Source organism: Mustela nivalis (assembly GCF_964662115.1).
Source record: "Mustela nivalis genome assembly, chromosome: 17".
NCBI classification, from domain to species: domain Eukaryota; kingdom Metazoa; phylum Chordata; class Mammalia; order Carnivora; family Mustelidae; genus Mustela; species Mustela nivalis.
The window spans coordinates 35073696-35080622 of NC_139036.1; positions in this window are offsets into that span (position 1 = coordinate 35073696).

Genomic DNA, 6927 nt, shown 5'->3' on the forward strand with positions numbered 1-6927 from the left:
TATGCCTAGAAGCAAGTTCCTCCAGTTAGAATTCTCCCTTGACCACATGCCCCTAGGTCATATTAAAAAACAGTTTAGTCATTTTCCTTTTTATACAGGAACCCTAATGTTTACGACATTTTTCACTTATTCATTTATTTTTAGGTGTTGAAAAAGGGTATTTTTTGATATGCAACAAACCCTTATACTGAACATAAATATATGATTTTGCTCATAGAAAAAAATATTTCTGGTATCTTGACTAAGAAAAAAAAAGAGTTGAAGGAATACTTAAAACACATTGGTTTAAAGGATGTCAAAGGACGATTCTTCTCCAGTTTCATAGAGATAAAACTGACATAGTTAAAAATTGTACATATTTAAGGTATTCAACTTGATATAGTGTAAACATATGTTATAAAATATTCACCACAAAGTAATAACATATCCATGATCTCAAAGTTATCATTTTTTAAAAAAATTTCTGATGACAAGACATAACATCTACCCTCTCAGCAAATGTCAAGTATATGATACATTACTGTCAATGACAGTCACATTGTTGTACACTGATACACAGGGTGAGGACAAAAGATCAAATCAGGCAGGGGACTAGAAATCAAGAGGAGAAATAAACAGAAAAGCCATTGGAGTAGTTAAAGCACAGAGCCTGTGAGAGGAGGAGGAGGAGGCAGGAATGCTAGCAAATTCTGAAAGATTGGGAAAGGTCATTTAGAGGCTGAAGAGTTTGCTCTTATTCAGTATGAGCCATTTTTTCATGGAAGCACTTGAAGGACAGAAATGCCTTGAATAAAGCTTTGCTCCAATATTGCCTTGCTGCAGGGCAGAATACCTATGTGTCCAGCAGCACATCATGACTTTCAAGGGCTCTACATACTTTTTTTTTTTTTATGGTCCCTTTGTTTATACGTATTTGTAATATATTACGATTACACTGGCATAAAGACAAATATATTAGCATTACAATATGAAAATTTCTTTAATAGTTCATTTTCTTTCCTTCTGACTTTAAGAGAAATTAAAACATTTTAATGGAAACTTAAAAGTATATGGACCCCAAGAACTGGGTTTACTCTGGTAGATAAGTTGGCCCTATCTGGCCCACAAGACAAACTGTACCATTTAGGGGACTGTGTAGTCAGAAGATAAAGGTATGATCTAGATTGGTGATGATGTGGAAGAGACATTAAGGTTCGAAGCTGATGGCCAAAAAAGAATTCTTGAGACATCTTTGGTGCAATCAGGTGATTTTTTTTTATTTTTAATTTTTTATTTTTTTTTACATAGAGAGACACAGTGAGAGAGGAAACACAAGCAGGAGGAGTGGGAGAGGGAGAACAGGCTTTCTGTACAGCAGGGAGCCCCATGTGGGATTCAATCCCCAGACCCTGGGATCATGACCTGAGCCCAAGACAGACACTCAACAACTGAGCCACCCAGGCACCCCCAAAAAGGTGATTCTTATTAAAGCTTTGAGACAGGACCCGTGGGCAAAAGGAGTGGCAGTGGGTTCCTAAGGGGTGGTGATTATACACCTATAATTTGGGAGGGGGAGGTAAGGAAAAGAGGTTTCAGAAGAGCTTTCATATGCTAAAGACGACCTACAGGATACCAGAAGGCCTTGTCATTGTCAAGTCAAGGTTGTTTTTCCCCTCTAGCAAGACATTAACATTAAGACAGCTGAAAGATTCCTGAAGAACATCATGCAGGTCCCACCCAGGAGTAGCGGTTGCCGGTTGCCTGGAGGATGCAGGATGTCAACTTACAACTTTGTCTTCAGCCAGCCTTCTGCCCCTCATCAGTGACAGATGAATTAAATGGGACAAAGTGAAGAATCAAAAACTAATGTTCAGGAAGAATTAACAGGACATGGGAATTATCTAGAGATGAAAGTAAAAGTCAAAGATCTCTAGGTTCCCTGATCCATCTTCAGGAATACTCCGTGATAGATGAGGTGTCCCATCCCCACCCTCTTTCTGGTTCATAAACTTCCAGTATCTAATGTTCTTAAGCCAACTGCCCTCTACCCACGTGGCCATCTCTACTGACCCATCAGGGCACTTGACACAGTCCATCAATCATTCTATCCTAAAATATCACGGTTCTTTGGTTTCCAGGACACCCACTTATCTGTTTTTAGTCATCTTTCTGGTAATTCCTCTGGCTTTTGTTGAATTTCCTTCATCTTCCCAACTTCTGATGTTGAACTTCTTTAATTTTCCATATATTTCTATTTCCATACATAAAGTGCTTCAATTCCACTTTGTGGCTTTAAATTGTATACATGACAAACTTCTATCTCCAGGCTAGATTACTGCCTTGAACCTTACATCTATACGTGCAACTACTCACTCAATATGTCTATTTGGGCATGAAATAGGTGGTGGGTCAAGTTTAACTTATCAAAAACTGCACTAAGGATATTCCTTCAGAATGTCCACCAGAAGTCTCCCTCATATCATTTATTGATAATACCACTCATTCAGTTGCTGGAGCAAGAACTTTAATGTCGTCATCCTATACCGATACTTGTAACTCCTTTCTGGCTCTTTAATAATCCTGTTAGATCTACCTCAAAAATATACTCAAAAGCTGACCCACGTAATAACCCCTCTGCCAACATCTTCTCCAGCTTGGATTATGTCATTAGCTTGCTGTATATATATTCTCCCTTCTATCTCTATAATCCTAAAATCTATTTTTTTAAATTTATTTGACACAGAGAGAGATCACAAGTAGGCAGAGAGAGGAGTGGGAAGCAAGCTCCCCACTGAGCAGAGAACCCCATGCAGGGCTCGATCCCAGGACCCTGAGATCATGACCTGAGCTGAAGACAGAGGTTTAATCCCCTAAGCCACCCAGGCACCCCCTGAAATCTATTCTTAAAATGACTGTCTTAATATAAATGAGATCATGACACTCCTATCCAAAGAACACCCCAACAGCTATCCATCTGAGAGTCAAAGTACTTATTATGAATACAGGATCCTTCCAGTCCCCTATTACCCTCTAATTTTATCTCCTACTATTTTTTTTTCTTTCTTTCTCATTATTTTATATGTAGTCATTTTGTCCTTTTTGCTGTTCCTTAATCAAATACCTGCCATAGAGCCTTTGCATTTCTTCTTTCCTTTGCTTGGAATGTACTTTCCCCAGACATCTGCATAGCTTAGGACCCTCATTTCATTTAAAACATTAATCAAAATACACTTCTCAGCAAGTTCTTCTCTGACCAATTTCCAACATAGCTAAAATTCCAGACCCACCTTCTCATATCACAACTCTTGTCCTAGATTTATTTTAAGCTCCTACAGAACAAGAGTTAGGTCTATCTTTTACACTAGTATAACTCCTGAGGCTATAAATGTGCCTTGCACAAAGCAGGTGTTAAATAAATGCTGATTAATTAATACATAAGTGGACTACCCTCTCACTTTGGTCCTCCTACTTAGGATTTTTGATTCACTCCTATTTTCTCTGTCACTAGGAAATGTCTGAATTTTTCTATGCTATACTCTCTGGAGTCTGTCAGACAATTATGTCTCATAAAACAGCTTAAGAAAAATAATCAAACTTCCATTTAATATCACCTTCAAAGAACATTAAACTTTGAGTGGGAGGACCTTATGAATAACTGACATGAATTTCTGAGATCATGGTAGAATCAGCTAAAGAAACAAAATGGAAGGGAGCTCTTATTCTTCTCAAATCATAGCACATTGGCAGCTACTACGTCACTCCAAGTGAAACGGTCTCTGATGCTTTCTTTAATTTATGAAACAGAGCCAACAGGAAATAGAACTGCTTCTTTGGAACTCTATAAGATATGAGACAACTACAAATATCTGATTTCTCAAGAGTACTAAATTCTTCTAACAACTACTTGAATAGAAAACAATATGCCAAATAAATGACAATTCTAATATTGGATCTGTTTTGTTCTTTACAGCTACATTTTATTTGAAAACAATATCTTCACCCATATTTAATATAATGGCAATATGGGAAAACATTAATAGTCATTTTTTAAAAGACTCTATAGCAGGTGACAAACCCCTTCCTGTTTTTAGATGTTAAAGGGAAATTCCAATCACACTATTTCTACTGAAGGGAATAATTTTGTACTGTGTGTGTATGCACAACAGGGTTTGAGAAAAGGGTTTCATTTGCTTCCATTTATACACCATGATAATGGATGTTCAGCAAGCTCTCAAAAGAAGTTGGCTGAATTAAATAATAGTTCTATGTATTTATGACTTCACATGTATGAACATAAATATACAAATCCTTCTTCAAGATATAAATAATGAATAATTGTCTATATAAACATAATAGGAGAGTTTGTAGCCTCACCAGCCTATGAATGTAGATAAAATCAAAATAACTACTCTTGGGCCCACCTCGGTAGGCCCAAGTTCTCATCAAACTTTTGTCTCAATGTTAAGTCTTTCTAATTGTTTCTCAAGAGCTCAGATCTCTCTTGTTCCTCAACTCCATGTAGTCCAGATGATGTCCACCAATAGCAAAATATCCAGGCTGCCTGTTCCTACTGTGATAACACTGATGTCCTTCAAGCCATCCTTATAGACACAAACTCTAAAAAAAATATTTCTCAGAGGTTTTGGTACATTGTTTTGGACTTTTGGAGTCCAAAAATTTGGAGACATTTTTATTCCCACATGATTAGGAGGTATAATTTGAATACAGTGGGCAGATACCAGGAATGTAAGATATATATATTCCTAGAAATGATGAGACAGCTAAGTTCTTTTCTATTTCGGAGACTAAAATGATAGGTAATCTAAATGAAACCTATGTTGGTGACATGGGAAAATACATTGTGAATGGATATTGTGCTGAAGTCTGGGCAGTAGGAAGAGGAGAAAAAACCATCTAGACCTGTATTTCAGAATCTTTCTCACCTAAGTTACATGACTCTATGTTGTTACAAGTATGCTGCTTAGTGAACTCCAAGAACACATGACACTTCAACAAATTATCAAATAAGGCAAAGTTTTTGTTTTGTTTTGTTTCAAAACATGAGGAAAAAGAAGCATCTCTGTTACATACACCCATACTTTGCATATTTCAAATGTTTAAGGTCATACTCTTAATGGATATCACAGACAAAACTGATTCAAGCTACTATTTATTTGCCATGAAGAGGGTAGATACAGATCTATGTAAAGAGAAATAGAGCAATATATACACACACTAGAATGAACAAATATACATATATATTTATATTAAATGGATATGTATATGTGTGTACATGTGTGTATATAGTTCTAGGATATTTGAGAATATAATTGAAGGGATTTTGGTCTGTAGCCAAGATAAAATAACAATATTTATATATGTCCTCCTACCTGAAACAAACAAATGGACAAAATATATGAAATAACAGTTTTCAAGACACTAGATAAGAGGCAACTAAGGAGAGTGATTCTTGAGAGTTTAAAAAATGAGATGAGTCCCAAGATTGCCCCACTTTACTGCCTTGAGAATTTCTAAGCTGTATCCAGGGAAAAGGAACACAGGCCGAGCCTTATATAATCCCTTAGTTGAGGACATGGAACTTGGGTCTGAGGAAGACAAATACTATGGAGAGAATGATGGACAGTAAGAGAACTCCAGGTATCTGCATAGGTTCTCCCATAAGTCATCTGCTGAGCTTTGGTCAAGACATGCATGTAGAAACTGACTCAAAGGTTTAGTTGTAACAGTGAACTGTATTGACATGAGATTGGAATAATTATGTTTAGAGGGCTAATTAACTTATTCACTGCTCTGCTCTCACCTTACAAATCTTAAAAACAATACCCCCAAATACTAAATTTTTCCCAAGCAACTTATATGCATCCACAAAACTACTCAAGAATATTTATAGAAATACAAAATATCCATCATATAACAATGTTTAATGTATGATATCAGTCATCCAATCAAAAATAATCAGACACGGGGCGGGGGCAGAAAGATGTGACCTATAATGAAAAGGAAATCAATTCATCAAGACCAACCCAGAAATGCCATGGCTCTTAGATCAGTAGACAATGATATCCAGCAGTTATTACAGCTATATTCAATATGCTCAAAATGCTCCATGCTGAATTCTGTATGTTCAAAAAGTTAAATACATACCTGGATGATGTGGAAGGTACTAAGATTGAACTTCAAGAGAGGACAACTACAACATCTGAGATGAAAAATGCACTGGACAATTTCTAGTTTCAGATTTGACACACAGAGTCTGGAAGTTGTCACTCCCAACCTTACAATAAGAAAAAGCTGGCCAAAGTGTCAATCAATGGCTTTTCTTGGATCAGAGAACTGAGGATGCAGGTAAATTGCCACAGTGAAAATCTGGAGACATGTATATCCAGGGAGACATGGCTGAGTATCGTTAACTGGAAGAGATGTCCTGTAGTCATAAACTGGTAGAAAGGCTTAAGTGGTAATTTTGATAAAATGTTGGAGGCTGAGCTTGGACTAGCTTGAAAGTGAAAAACTGCTTGGCAGCTGCAGTAGGGAGGACCTCAGCTTTATGGGATATATTTCCAGGAGCTACACCACTTGGGCTTGGGAATCTGAAAAGGATTCCCTAATTGCTTTGGCAAGGAGAGGGAGGAGTAATCATTTTGAAATACACTCACAGCATTTTCCATAACAAAGAGCTATTCTCCAGGGGAGGAAATACTTTTCCAGAACCTGCTCCATCTAAGAAGAAGGGAATTCCCCTACTGTCACTCCTCTCCAGCCTTACTCTTTTGTGCCCAGAAAATGAACAAACAGAAAACCTAAAGTAAACAGGGTTCAAGGTTTCTGGAAACTCTATTTGGAATGCTGAAGCTAGGCAAATGACCATGGAACTAGGGGAGAGAATACTGCTAAAGAAACAATCACAAAGGTCATGGATCAGAGATG